Source organism: Poecilia reticulata, linkage group LG12, assembly GCF_000633615.1.
Source record: "Poecilia reticulata strain Guanapo linkage group LG12, Guppy_female_1.0+MT, whole genome shotgun sequence".
In the NCBI taxonomy this organism is placed as follows: domain Eukaryota; kingdom Metazoa; phylum Chordata; class Actinopteri; order Cyprinodontiformes; family Poeciliidae; genus Poecilia; species Poecilia reticulata.
In genome coordinates this window covers 11,321,528-11,335,509 of record NC_024342.1, presented here as the reverse complement: position 1 = coordinate 11,335,509, position 13,982 = coordinate 11,321,528, and the positions used below count along the sequence as shown (strand labels likewise).

The following is a 13,982-nucleotide window of genomic DNA, read 5'->3' as shown; positions in this document are numbered from 1 at the left end:
TCAAGTTGCAGTCCTTGTCGCAGTAAGTTCACATCTGTTTTGTACAAACTATTCCTCCAACCTTAAAGACCAGTCATACCAAACTGTTTCTTGTCCTGAGTCCTGTTTGGTCAATCTAGCATCATGTCATGAAYCATCTGGGGTTCATGAAGTCAGGATGACAAAGCAGAACATATGGAGGACACTGGAGAACTGAGATGAGACTGTAGTTTACTATTGAAGCCAAGCATCTRATTCTACTTTATCCGGTGTCATACMAAGGTAGTTTTCCCCAACATAATTTGTTTCCTCTGTGCATGCACTTTTATTTTGAAATTTGAGTCTACAAAAATAAATCTTGCAACAAATTTCAGGATAAAAAAATTAAGTAAAGCTATTTCTGACTAAATAAGCTCCCAATTATGAATATATATTTAATAGGGATATTTATTTATTAATAACAGYATTGATTTAATTTTGAATGAATCAGTTCTTGATTTTTGTCTAAAGGGAATTTCTTAACCGGCCAAAACCTCCACCACTCAAACCAATATCACGATGTCTTCTGCTATGTTTGTTTTTGTTTGTGAAGAAGTTGCTGCATATCTGGCAAGATTATTCCAATTTTTAATTTTTTTTGTAATGCCCGATAGTATGCATGGMAAATTTGTTTGTGTGTGTCTGTGAGAGCTTCTCTCTCTCTCTCTCCAATACCCCGAGCGGTGGCTAGGGGGTGCAATGTGGACACGGTGTGTGTACGTTTGACAGAGAGAGAGAAGGGGGAGATAGAGCGAGTGTGTGTGTGTGTGTGTGTGTGTCTCCGTAATGTATTCCTGCCTGTGGCTGGGCTGGTCACATGGGGAGAGCAGCCTGTTTAAAACAGCCTCAGCTCTCTCAGTCAGAGCAGTGCAAGGCACAGAGACAGACACTCACGCTCTCTCTGCCTTCCTCCACGCACACACCGACACATGCTCATGCACGCAGAAGGCAACTTCCCTCTATCGGACTGACACTGCACACTCGCCAGGATAGCACACTCCCATTCCCCACTGAAGAAGAGGATAAGGAGTGACAGATCAGGAAAAAAGAAAATACAGAAAAAGCTAAAGATTCCCAGTGAGTAGCTGATTTCAATTGTCATCTCTTATGTTTGCATTTTATTTTGGGAGGAGGGGGGACTTTGCTCCACTTCAGCGCTCTTTGGCCGAGATCCTGACAGAGACTCTGAGGGGAGAAAGTGAGTTTGATTGACGGAAGTGTGCAGAGACATACAARGAAGATGAAAGAAGGGTGACAGAAGTGAGAAGAGATGTGGAGCTAGTGCAACCGTGGACTACCTCTTCATCACGCTCTCCCTCTGTCTGTGGGATCTAATGATGTTAATTAGCAGTGTGTGCTTGGAATGACAGGAATGTCTTTGCACAGAGCTGGAGTAGAGTCAGCTTTGGACTCTTGTTCTGTGTGTGTGTGTGTATGTGTGTGTGTTTTGTCTTTTGCATTCAGACTTGTACTCTGTCAGAATGATGTTGAGCAGATTTCCTGAAACCCATTGATATCCATTTGGAAGTGGATAGACTGGCCAATGCACTCCGGTAATAAGAGGGATGAGCATCTCTGTGACTCTCTCTACCCATATGCCCCACTATGTCCTTTACATTCTTCTTTTCCTTTCTTCCCTCCCTCAGTATTCTTTGTCTTTGTGTTGCTTTTGCTCCTGTCACTTATGTTTTTCTGACACGCTGTCCAATTTCTCACTCTCCTCCCCTGTCTCTGGCATTGCATTAACTTTCTCTGCTTTTCACCAGCCGCCTTCTGTTTGTCTGTGTTGCCCAAGCTGTAAGTAGTATTTTCGTCGCCCAACCAGCTCCTGTATGCTGATATAGCTGGTATAGATTCTTCAGTTACGCTGAAAYGGAGAGGATCGCAGAGTTGCGAGGAGGGCAGAATGGGTAGTGAGAGAGGGGGAGAAGAAAGAGAGGAATGACAGAGAAAGTGGAAAGAGTGGGGAAGGCTGGGGAGGGGGGCATTGAAAAGGCTGACACTGGCTTGGACAATTAGCCCAGGGAGTCTGTCCTGGGGTGCTATTCTGAGAGGAGCTTTGGCCCCTGGGCCCTGGGCGTTGGGTCACGGGATGCCTTGACCCTTCCAGTCGACAGCTAGGCATGGGAGCCATTATCACAGCCTGATTGATTAGCAGTGAGCGGAAATCCCTTTTCTCCTCAGTCCTTGGGAGAAAAAGACAAAGTTTTTGTCCTTTTACTGCTGCAGGTTTAGTATCTGTCTGTTTAAATACTGAAACCTCTCAAAAATGTTTTTTTTTCTTGGTTACCTGTTGATTTACTCTTTACACAATCCTGAAAGCAGAGCTGCACAGCAGTTTGAATCATAACTTAAATATATGAAGAATCACAACCTCAAAGCACAACCTAGATGCAAAATTTATACAAACTTACATTGACTTTTATACACGTGATATAGATCTTAATAACTAAGATACTAAGACTCAGAAGGTTGTGAAGACCTTGTAATCCTGGAAAAGAAAGCCAAGAATGTGCGGGGGAAAAGCTATAAAAGTCTTCACGAAATTTAAACATTAAACCAGAATGTCATGTTTCATAAATTTTCAGTATCTGTTGTATTTTTTTTATTTTTTTTATTTGTCATGTCAGATAAGTTGTCATGACAATTTCTGATATTCAGAAATCTCATCTGAGGTTGTTTTAGCCTCAGAGTTTTGAGCTGTGCACCTGCAGTGATTTGTTGGTGGCGCATTCCAGAGGCTACCTGGAGGTGATGGAAGGGAGGGAGAAAAAACAAAGACTTAAGGGCAACACTGTGGGAATCAAGTCATGTTAAAAAGAAAAAATAATCAACTAAAACTTGATGAAAGTASAATGGTGTCAGAATTGTGAGACATATCCTTAATTTGCAGAGTTGTGCTTCTCTTTTCTTGTGCACAAGTTTTTATCTCCTTGGTCAAATGTCCCTCTAATTCCAGCTACTTTTGCTTTCCTCTAAACATGCAACCCCCCTCCGCTCCTCCTTCCCGACTACGCTTCCTCAGACTGGGGGTATGGTGGGGTGTTTAGCCCAGCTCACGGCTGATCAAAGCAGTATGTGTCAGACTGGGCTAAGCCCCGGTGCTCCTAATGGAGCACCGTTTTCATGCCTAGTTGGTGGTGGAGTAGGAGGGATTGATAGGAGGGATGAGGGGACAGGGGAAAGAAGAGGAGGAGGGTCTGCAAGTAGAAAGACTGACAGAAAGAGTCCGCGGATGGGAGGGGTGGCCAGACGGAAAGACAGGCTGAGAAAATGGGGACATCTCAGAGTGACACAGGCAGGAAGATTATAGAGGATAGGCAGACTGATGGTCATGATTAATAGGCAGAAGGTAAAAAAAGTTTGAATAAGAAAAGTCGAATGCACAGAGAAGTAGATACAAGAAGACAAGCGTTCAGCTGAGAGTTCGACTGTGACCAGAAAGACAAGCAATGTATGTTTCTAGTATGCTCATATTCCTGGGCATGCAGTTCAGACCAGCTCCTGTACAGCGTTGGTTCGGAAGAAACACTGAAGGGGAAGAGACAGGTGTGTGGGGGTGTGTGTGCGTGTGTGTGCGTGTGCATGTGCATGTGCATGTGTGTGAGAAACACAGACTACAGAAAAGCAGAGCAGTGCTTGTGAGTGTATGTTGAGCATCTGTGTGCCCATATGCCTGTATACCAAGCAGCACACAGAGATGCCTGTAAACTGCATATTGATTTCTCAGGCTGCTAAAAGCAGTCTAGACATTTGGGCATTGATCCTGAAATTGGATGTTTTATTTCTTTTTATTGAAACAGTTTCAGTTACTCAAAGTAATGGTAGTTCTTATTAGCAAAGGAGGAAGSGGAAAATGTCAGAACAAAAATAATGGTAGTTATTGTAGCTTAGCAAATGGTTGGGAACTAATGCTCATGAACATTTAATGAGGGGTGGGCTTKATTAAAAATGTGTAATACTTCTAAACTTCTCTATTTTTGCCTGTCAGGTTTTCTCCTCATTGTCTGGGTACATCTGTGTCAGAGGGGGTACAGTAGATGTCTTGCATTGGGAAAATTGTGCCCATGTTTAAGGGGCTTAACCCCATGTTCCCTACCAATCTATGTTTTGGTGTATGAATGCATATGTGACTTGATTAATATGGGTAAAATGATAACAAAAGAACTGTATAAATTAAGTTCTTTTAATAATATTCTTTCTCAATTTATACTGTATTTGTCTCTTCCTGTTCTGAATTTTTTTCAAACATTAAACTCAAATGTTTATTTTTTTAACTTTCATGTGACAATCCAAAGCAAATGAGTGCATATTTGTGTAGTGGAAGGAAATCACACATGGTTTCTAAAAATGTTATGGTCATTTGCATACAGATCCTCTTTAGTCAATGCATTGAAGAACCACKTTAGTGCGATTAAGTCTTTTGCAAAAGTTTTTAAAGTTGAGTGTGATCACTGCAGTTATAAAACCTCATAATCTGATTTATGTGGAGCATGTAGAAACTGAACAAACGCGGGCTAAAAATARCCTAGTGAAACCCTACATTTGATCTATATTTGTTTTAAATTTGAACAAAGCAGTCTTTTGATAGATTTGCATCAGTTAAGCTCTTTATCAGAAATTTAAAACCAAATTATTTTTGTGTTTAATTCAACATTTTTTGTTTTCAGTTTTATGCATTTTCAAATTCACTTTACATTTATCAGCTCTTTTCTTTAAAGTTCAGTCAATGCTCAGTTAGATTTATGCTGAAAACACCATTGTGGCACATTGGTTTTCTTTTCTTTCTTTTTTTTTCAATCCTTGTTGTGCATTGCCTTCCAACTGCATCTAAGGTGTGAAAATATGAAAAGATATTTTCGACGAGCGCATCTGTGTGAACATGCACACAGAACAGAGAAATTTTGCATGCCTCTGTGGAAACAAATGCAGGTGAGGGCTTTAGATGCAGAAAGCCTCCAAACAGAGAGACATTAAAAAGCCAACGTTCCTCTCTGGTGAGATGCAGCTCCCACGCTTTCTCTGTCTTATTCTTTCTGTGTCTTTCGATAGAAAATGCCACTTGCTGTGTGCTTTTATCTAACTGTACCTGAAGGTGTAAAAACATGACACGATTTGTTGGAATTTGGCCCCAATTAAGCCGCCTTACATACATTTCCAAGATATGGATTTTACAACCATTTTCTCTCTACTCAACAGGCTGTGAAATGTGGCTTAGAGGGAAACTTTGTAATTATTTTAGTTATCTGTGGGAACCCTACATGGTTTCTTTGTCTCCTTTAATATGGGGAGGGCAAATAGATATTCWGCATCCCCTTGTGTCATTGCTTATTGTTCGGTATATATAGTCAAAGCGGTGAAAAGTTGTTAATAATGGGTATTTGTGGTTTTGACTGCTATTTAGTATGTTCAAAAGTATAATTTTTTTTCACCTATCTGTCCAGCACTGCGTATGTATCTTCCCTTCACCTTTTAGAAGCAGCATTTTTACGTGTTTTGTTGGGAAACTTACTTTCTCGCTTGCGTGCACATCCAATTGAATATTTCTCTCTTTACACAGAACTTCATTCACCTCTTTGGAGTTCTTGTTGCTGCAGGAGATCCATTGGTTTGGCTGCTCTCAGTTTTAGAATAAAGCAAATAAGGAATGGATGGAGGAACAAATAGAGAAAAAAAATATGCAACTCTAAGYCCCTCCTAAAACAAGTGCTTGACCTGGTATACACAAATACCAGACAAAACTAGAGAACTATTCAACACTTTGTTTCCACATGTGAGACACCTGCACTCATTTGCATTCTGTCAAGAAATTGAGCTCCATTAAGTAAATAAAATACCTTCTTCAGCCACATGCAAATATGGTGTACGAATACATCATGAGAAAAACATATTTGTGAAAACTGCCTCCAGGCAATGGGGCAATCCAGAGCCACATGCATGCAGTATAGAAATGGTATAGGAGAAAGTCATTAGCATTCTGGGAAGAGTGGATGCATGAAGTGTTGTGCTTCTTGTAGCTGTCCGCCACTGTGACTGCATTGTAGGTTGGCCAGCTACTGAGTGAAGACATTTACACACAAGACGTGAAAAGCAATCACTGCCAATGTCTTTCTTCTTATTCTCTCATGAGTGTTGCTTTGTTGTTACAAAGCAACACCCTTGTAAATTTAGTTTTCACTTGCATTTGATTTAGTCTAGGCGTGAAACTACAGGAAGATAATTTCAAGATAATTAGTTATAATACTTCAGATCTGGTCGATAAATCTTGTTTTTATTAGCTTTATTTCTAATATTAAATATAACTGCATTGTAAAATGTTAATAATATTAGGTAGAATTGGGCAACTTCTGAAAAAATAATTATTAAAAGTTTGAAGTTAATATGGATGCAACCAACACCGTACACCTCAATGGAGGGGCAAGTGTGTTTTTGTAGTCATACRGGTAGTAAGTGTCCCTTAGAAATAAAATAAAGTCTGGTGTATTTTAGATGAAGTGTAGTTAGAATATTATAGATGATTTATCAATCTCAAGTAATCTGTGGTAGATCAGAAGAGGCAGAGAGAAAACATTGACCATATATGTAACTATATATATATATGGTATATATGGTCAATGTCAACTATATATATATAATGACCATCRTTTACTTGTCAAGGCATTTATGTAATCAAGCTTAAGATCAAATTTCTTTTAATATTTCAGTGCTCATTATTTCTTATTGTCAACACTTTAAGTGGGATGTGATTAAAGACAAATCAGTGTAGGCAGAAAATTTTATAAAATGGACTCGCACAACACAAGTTGTTCTGGCCTTTTAARCCTACCTAGAAATCAATTTTCTAGATAGAAAATTTAGGACCTTTCAGCATTAGGTTTGAAAAGTGTTTTTGTTTTTTGTTTTAAACATGCTTTAAAATTATGTCAAAGCATGAAAATGGAACATAAAAGAMAGGAAGATAGCACTTGTTTTCAGAATGCAGGGTGCCCTGTTTCCAAGCACAATGTGGTGAATGAGGAAAGTGAGGTAGAGTGCCACTTTCGCCTTGGAATTGAGAGAGAGGCTGATAATTTAAGAAGTGTGACAAGGAGAGGTCARCTGTGGATAACATCAGACTATGGTCACTACTTGAGGATAATAGGAGGTCAGGCAAAGGAGAGAAAATAAGATTTATACCAGGCAAGAAGGCTCACACTCTGGCAGACTTGAAGAATACCAGAAACAATGAATACCAAGGAAGTTAACTCAGGCAGCTAAGGAAAGGAGGGTAAGAACATAAGTTTTTTTTTTAAGAGATGGATTTAAGGACTTACTCAAGAGATGAAGAGAAAGAAACAAAGACGTAGTATTCTCCATGTATTTTAACATGGCTGTAGTGGCACCAACAAGGGGCGGGGCTAAAAGGGCAACTGCATTTAGAGGACTTCAACAGAGATTTAAACACTGTGCAGATACACACAACCTGTATTTTCTCTGGCTTACAATAAAACAGATTAAATCTTTTTTTGTTTTATGTCAGCTAGGATTTCGAAAAACATTTTATAGCTAATTAGCAGAGTCCTCAGACTCAAAAGTGTACACATATTTCCTTCAAATTTGGTAGCATTAGTGTTAAACTGTATGACTATGACCAAATATTTAGGGTAGCCTTCCACAAGTTTCTCACAATTGTTTTCTTGAATTTAGGATTATGCCTATCTCCAAATCTGGTTGGGTTTGTTGGTCTCCTGGCTCACACAAACCCGTTCAGCTCTGCTCACAAATTTGTTATGGGACTGAGATCAGATTTTTCTGATGAGTTTTTCTGATAAGTCAAAAACACTGACTTTGCTGTTCTTCAGGCACCACGTTTGGGATCATTGTCCACTGTAAGACCTTTTGTAGTCAAGATGTAGCTTCCTTGTTGATGTCTTAAGATGTTGCAGGATGATTAATGTGCAACGTTCTGGTTATATTTATTTATTTATTTATTTATTTCAAATAAGACTTTAATTTGAAAGAGTGCCTTCCAGTCCCTGGTAGAGAAAAAAAAGAAACATTAGGAAGCTGAGTTAGAAACTGAGAGGCTCAGAAATACCATAGATGAGACTGTGAGAATTATAAATGTTTGTCGACCAGGGGTAAGGGTGGGTAGAAATGAGAATGAGGTACCACTCATGAGTCTAACACCTTTGAGGCCACTTGTGTGATTGAGGTCATGGTAGAAAAAAATAGYGCAACGATTAGAGGAAATAAAAGGGGACAGGTTGAATGGATTCACACTTTAGGTATTTTTTRGAGGCAAGACCAAGGTCATTGCACATGGGACAAACAAAAGTGTAGTTGGAAAACAATCTTGGTGAACAGGTGAGGAGAGGCGGTTAACCTGTGTCCTCGATTGTTCTAAAACAAAGTAACTTTAACAAATCTGGTGCTTCAGAGAGACAGTGTTTCAGTATTTTCTTTTGTTTTTTTTCAGCTGAAACATTAGTTCTCATTTGTTTTAATGTTTGCTTCTCACCACTCCTGTGCACAGAAAGTGTCCACCAGTCTTTTAGTGAGGCCCATTATTAATAATGTACCATTTTTCATCAACTGGAAAGTTCCTGATATATTTATCAGTCTCAGCATGGAGTCCCTCGTTTATAATAGAGACCAAATAATTCATTCCTGTTTTAAGGATATTTTTTCTGATATATTTATTTATCTTAGTTATGAAATATGTATGGCTTGTTGAAAGGCTTGGGGTTCTGCCTCCGGCAGTGCTGTCTGCACTTGCCTGTGATGTGTCTGTCCATGCATTTTTGTGTTGAGTGTCTTTGTCCACTCTAATGAAGCTGCATTCTGTAAAGTGTGTTATTGTTTATGCCCATTTTTGTCCACGCCTGTCCAAGTATATGATTTTCATTGTCTGGACTGCTTTTTTTCCAGCACTATGCAAGTGGAWGAGTGAGTGCCTCTCTCTGAGCTGGGAGCTTTGAATCTATAAAAGCCTGATGTCTAAACCCTAATCAATGTCACCCTTTCTATTTCCATTAATGTACACGTGGAAAGCGGTAAATAAAGCATGACAGATGGAGCTCAATAGTCACCACATATTGTRCAAGAATCCTGAAGCTTCTCTTAATTACACTCCAAGGAAGGAAAAAAAAACTGCATTGATATATRTGGTTTAAATTGTACATGTTGAAAAACTTTKACTTATTTATTGTTTTCTGTGAAACCAAATATCTTTATACTCKAAGTAGGAMTCAGGAACAAAAAAAAAGCTTTATTAGTAAGTACCTACATGAAGTCAGAAATACTGTGTTATCTTCTGGTAACCATAGTCACCTAACATGGCATACTAACACCCCAATCGGAGGTAAATATTAACTTAAAAGCTCTAACTTTAAAGATACGTCAAACTTATCCAAAAACTGTGATGGATATTAGCATCATAGAAAATATTCCACTCCTCTTTCAGTGGTTTTTCTTTTATATCGAAGCAAAACTAAAATGATCCATTCATACAAAACTGCTTAGTCACTTATCTGGATAAATAGTGGCATCTTTGTGCTAATTAGATTATTAAAAGAATGAAGTTTAACTTAAAAAAAAATAATGCATGACCTGCCTGACATGTCTTTGCAAATAATATMGTTTTTGCTTGACAATAACTTGTGAATCTGAATGCCTGTTAATATATATATATATATATTTCTATGTTAACAGCCTTTCTCCCCTCCTCCTCCTCTTTAAATGTACTGCTCCACGCTCACTGTATTGCATTTCATATTACCCTTTACACTATGTTTAACTCCTGATATACTGACCTTAGCTTTAAGTTGTAGGAAGATAAGTCCTTCTATGCAGCTGTCACTTTGCTTTCCTTTTTAAGGACGATTTACAGGAAATGTGCTGCACAACTAGAAGCTATGATTGCTCTTACGTTTCTTTTCCTAATTTAAACCRTCTGAACTGGCAGTATTTGCCTCTTCTTAGAGCCCACTTCATTAGTCATGTCTGCTTATGTACATGTCTCTCAGTCAGTCTTAATTAATTTGGTATACTTAAGTAGGATATTTGCATTACACTGGGCCTGCTTTTGGAGTTCCTTTTATTGGTGGTGTCTGGACAAACCCCCTTACAGGCGGCCCACACCCACCGAGCACACGCGCTTTTATTTAACTGCGCTCACCCGACAGTATTTTCTCTGAAGGACCATATGTGTGTGTGTTTTTCCGCTCCACTGTGGTAGTTTATTAGCAATGTCTACTTTGATAGTTAGTGTGCACGCTTGATTATGGCTGAAAGGGAGTGGGCCGGGCGCTTGGCCGGAGAGGAAGTCTGCCTAATGATATTAACAACATCCTTTATTGGGCAGCCACTGCAGGCGGAGGAAAGGAAAGTAGTAAAGGAACAGGGACAGAAGCTTGAACGGAGGAACGGGGAAAGTGGGGAGATGGAAAATTTAAGAAATGAAAAATATTGTATGTCATGAAGGCACTTTGTRAAAGAGTAGAGTTTTATTCTGTCTTTGAAATTTTGTGAGAGARAAATAAAACTAAAATATGGTTATGAATTGGTTACAAATAGTCTCTGCTCATCTGAGTTTTTCCTCATACCCCATATTCTTGTYTTCTAAAAAACTCAATATACGTACTTATTGTTGCTGGATTWGCTTTTTTTATTYTTGGGGGTCCAAATGATAAAAAACTGTGTTTAACAGCTAGGCATTTATTTAATAATAAAATATATGACAAATATGTCTGATTACAAGTTAAGACATACTCCCACGGACAATTTTGACATGTTAAAATGTCACCAACTGTGAAATTCAATTCACAAATGGCACAACAATGATCGTATAATGATGTTACTTAATCATGTGCTTTGTGATGCAGACACTTTGATGAAGATCCATTTCACTGCTGCCTTAACGGCAGTATTTTCTAGTTAAATCAGCTGCTGACCACTTAGATTAGTATATTTCCGTTATAGAAAAGGAGAGAGAGAGAGAGASAGAGAGAGAGAGAGAGARAGAGAGAGAGAGWGWGWGTGTTCTTAGCAATAGAAGCTGTTTTACCTTTCATTTCAACATGAATGCAATGCATTGAGCAGGGAGTGCATCACAAATGACATGCATGTTTGAAAAATRTGATAGGATGTGTAATGTTTCACATAATGGACTTTATTTCTTGACATTTAGACCCACATAAAATCCATTTTAGATGCATCAGCATACATACCAAGAAAAATGGAGTAGGTTTTGTGCTGCAAAGAGATTTTATACTCTGATAGTATCAGCTACTTATTTTGAATGAATGCTTGGGAGAATGACTGATCAACTAAAACAAATTGCCAATTTTCTCTTAGTCTCTAACTATCAAGRGGGAAGAGAGCCAAGGTAAATAAAAGCTTAATAGGCTTCATTATTTCATTTGACAGCTGAATCGGATCAATACAAGAGAAATTTAGTATAAAGGACAGACATGACTGAAAACGCAATGCATTTGCAAAGATGCGGCTGAAACTATCCAGCTCACACAGCTAGGTCCAAGATGCTGATAGGTATATTATACATTGAAGGCCTTGTCCAGGTCGTGGGAATGGTGTACAGATGTACTGAGTATGTGCTAAAAGTTTACCAGTAAAAGTGGGAGACAAGATCATATGGGAAGTACTCCTCAGTGCTACAATAGATACAAGGAGTACCTCAGAGATTTCTGTCCAGATGAGTGCATATTGCCCATATCAAAAATTGCAATTGACAAAAGATCAACATGTTGCGTATCATCATACTGCATATGCCCAAGTTCCATCAAGGGCAATCATGTTCATTTTGATGTAAACAAGTATAAAAAGTGAGGCTTTAGTTGCAGAGATTTTTGCCAAAATTATAATAGTGAGGTCTGACTCCGCTCAAAGCAAAAAGTGAAAGAAATAAAGTGACAGTATATATATATATATATATATATATATATTTTTTTTTTTTTGCTGTATTTTACTCATAAAACATTTAATCTCTTCAGAATGTGAGGGAAGGTTGACCTATTAGTTCTACTTGACATGGGATTTTCACAATGAAAGAAAAGTCAGACCTTTGAAGGTAGCTGCCAAAGGGATTGTAACTGATCTACTTACACCTGTGACACCGTTATAACTGTACTCAAAGGCCGGACTAGTGGCAGACAGTTTACCACGGTGTTGCTTTGTCTGAGGCAAAGTTCTAACCTCAAAATGTGCYTTATAAATTAAATTCCAAGCAAAATCTACATTACATTCAAAAACAAGAAAGTTAAATCGGGTTCTTAATTTTGATGTCTTTGTTGTAGAAGTTATCTAAATGGTGAAACCTATCTGCTCATCCTAAACACACCCGACTCATGCAAGTAGGAATGCTTTCACCCACACTCTGCTGCACGCATAGATACCAAACAACAATGTGGGGACTGTTAAACAGCTCAAGTGCGCAACYCCCTCCTACAGCAAGTGATGGCTGTCACCTTGAAAAGCATCTCCTAATGCCAAAAAATGTCAGACCTGGCAGCTTCCTCTATTTACCTTGGCGAGGTGCCTGAGATTTCATACGCATCCCAGATGTGCAAGCACAAATTCAAGGCGTCATGTTTATTTGTATGTTTGTGGGCATGTTCGCCTCCCTCTGCGCGTATGCAGCTGTGAGNTTATAAATTAAATTCCAAGCAAAATCTACATTACATTCAAAAACAAGAAAGTTAAATCGGGTTCTTAATTTTGATGTCTTTGTTGTAGAAGTTATCTAAATGGTGAAACCTATCTGCTCATCCTAAACACACCCGACTCATGCAAGTAGGAATGCTTTCACCCACACTCTGCTGCACGCATAGATACCAAACAACAATGTGGGGACTGTTAAACAGCTCAAGTGCGCAACYCCCTCCTACAGCAAGTGATGGCTGTCACCTTGAAAAGCATCTCCTAATGCCAAAAAATGTCAGACCTGGCAGCTTCCTCTATTTACCTTGGCGAGGTGCCTGAGATTTCATACGCATCCCAGATGTGCAAGCACAAATTCAAGGCGTCATGTTTATTTGTATGTTTGTGGGCATGTTCGCCTCCCTCTGCGCGTATGCAGCTGTGAGKTTTTTTTTTCTTCTTTAAACTGTCTTGTTGAGTTGCCGAGTGTGTGTGCATCATGTCTGTGTCAGGACTATAGAGACAAAATAAAATCCCTCTCGAATACGTGAGACAGTGTGAGCAGTGTCAGCATCTCTTTGCACCTGTAGCTGTAAAGACGGATAACTTGCAGCTAACAGTCACCCTGTCACAGATCCGTGACACGCTGGAAAACGTGCAGRTAAATATGCTAAATAACTCCAGGCAACCRCACATCCAAACAGCCATTACTTAAAAAAATAAATGCATGCATTCAGTGGAGCTGCACTGACACGTGAACGTGGACTGTCATACAAACAACTCAAGTGCATGGAAWTTAAACCACTGTGTGCAAACACATTGATATGCCGAATTYGAGATTTGTCTTTTGAAAAAACATTCCGTTTTCTAAGTAGCAGAGGTAAGAAAGAAGTGCTTTCTAATSAGRATGAATAATTTTTAAAAATAGGACACATGCATATCATTCTTTTTATTTTCCTGTATCAACATACATTTTACTTCATATTTGTGCATAGACATCTAACAAATTGGAGGCTGGAATCCACCATACCATGGCCAGTTAGCTACTTCTCCTAGAGAGAAACAGCCATCCCTAATATCATGAAGCTTTTTGACAAGAAACCCCAGGTGGTGCATAAGACAAATGCAAGACCCTGGGCGGGTTACAGATGTCAARCGTCCCTCTGTCTGAATGCTACAACCTTGTAAATGTTGTAGAAGATGCACTGTACAAAGTATTAAGAGCAGTGGGACCAAGAATTGTTCCGTATTGATGCCCAAAGAAACATCCAGTCATTGATTACAAAAACCGAAGTCCTGGAAACTCACATCAACTCAAAAACAGT

General features: G+C 38.9%; 1 protein-coding gene across 1 annotated transcript in view; it reads left to right on the top strand.

Annotated features, from left to right (window-relative positions):
* The first annotated feature begins 845 nt into the window (after positions 1-845).
* Positions 846-13,982, top strand: part of cntfr (ciliary neurotrophic factor receptor) — a 238,680-nt gene continuing 225,543 nt past the window's right edge. The window contains exon 1 of the mRNA XM_008423847.2: positions 846-1,095. The gene's annotated coding sequence lies outside the window, so the exon portion shown is untranslated. The remainder of the gene's footprint in view (positions 1,096-13,982) is intronic.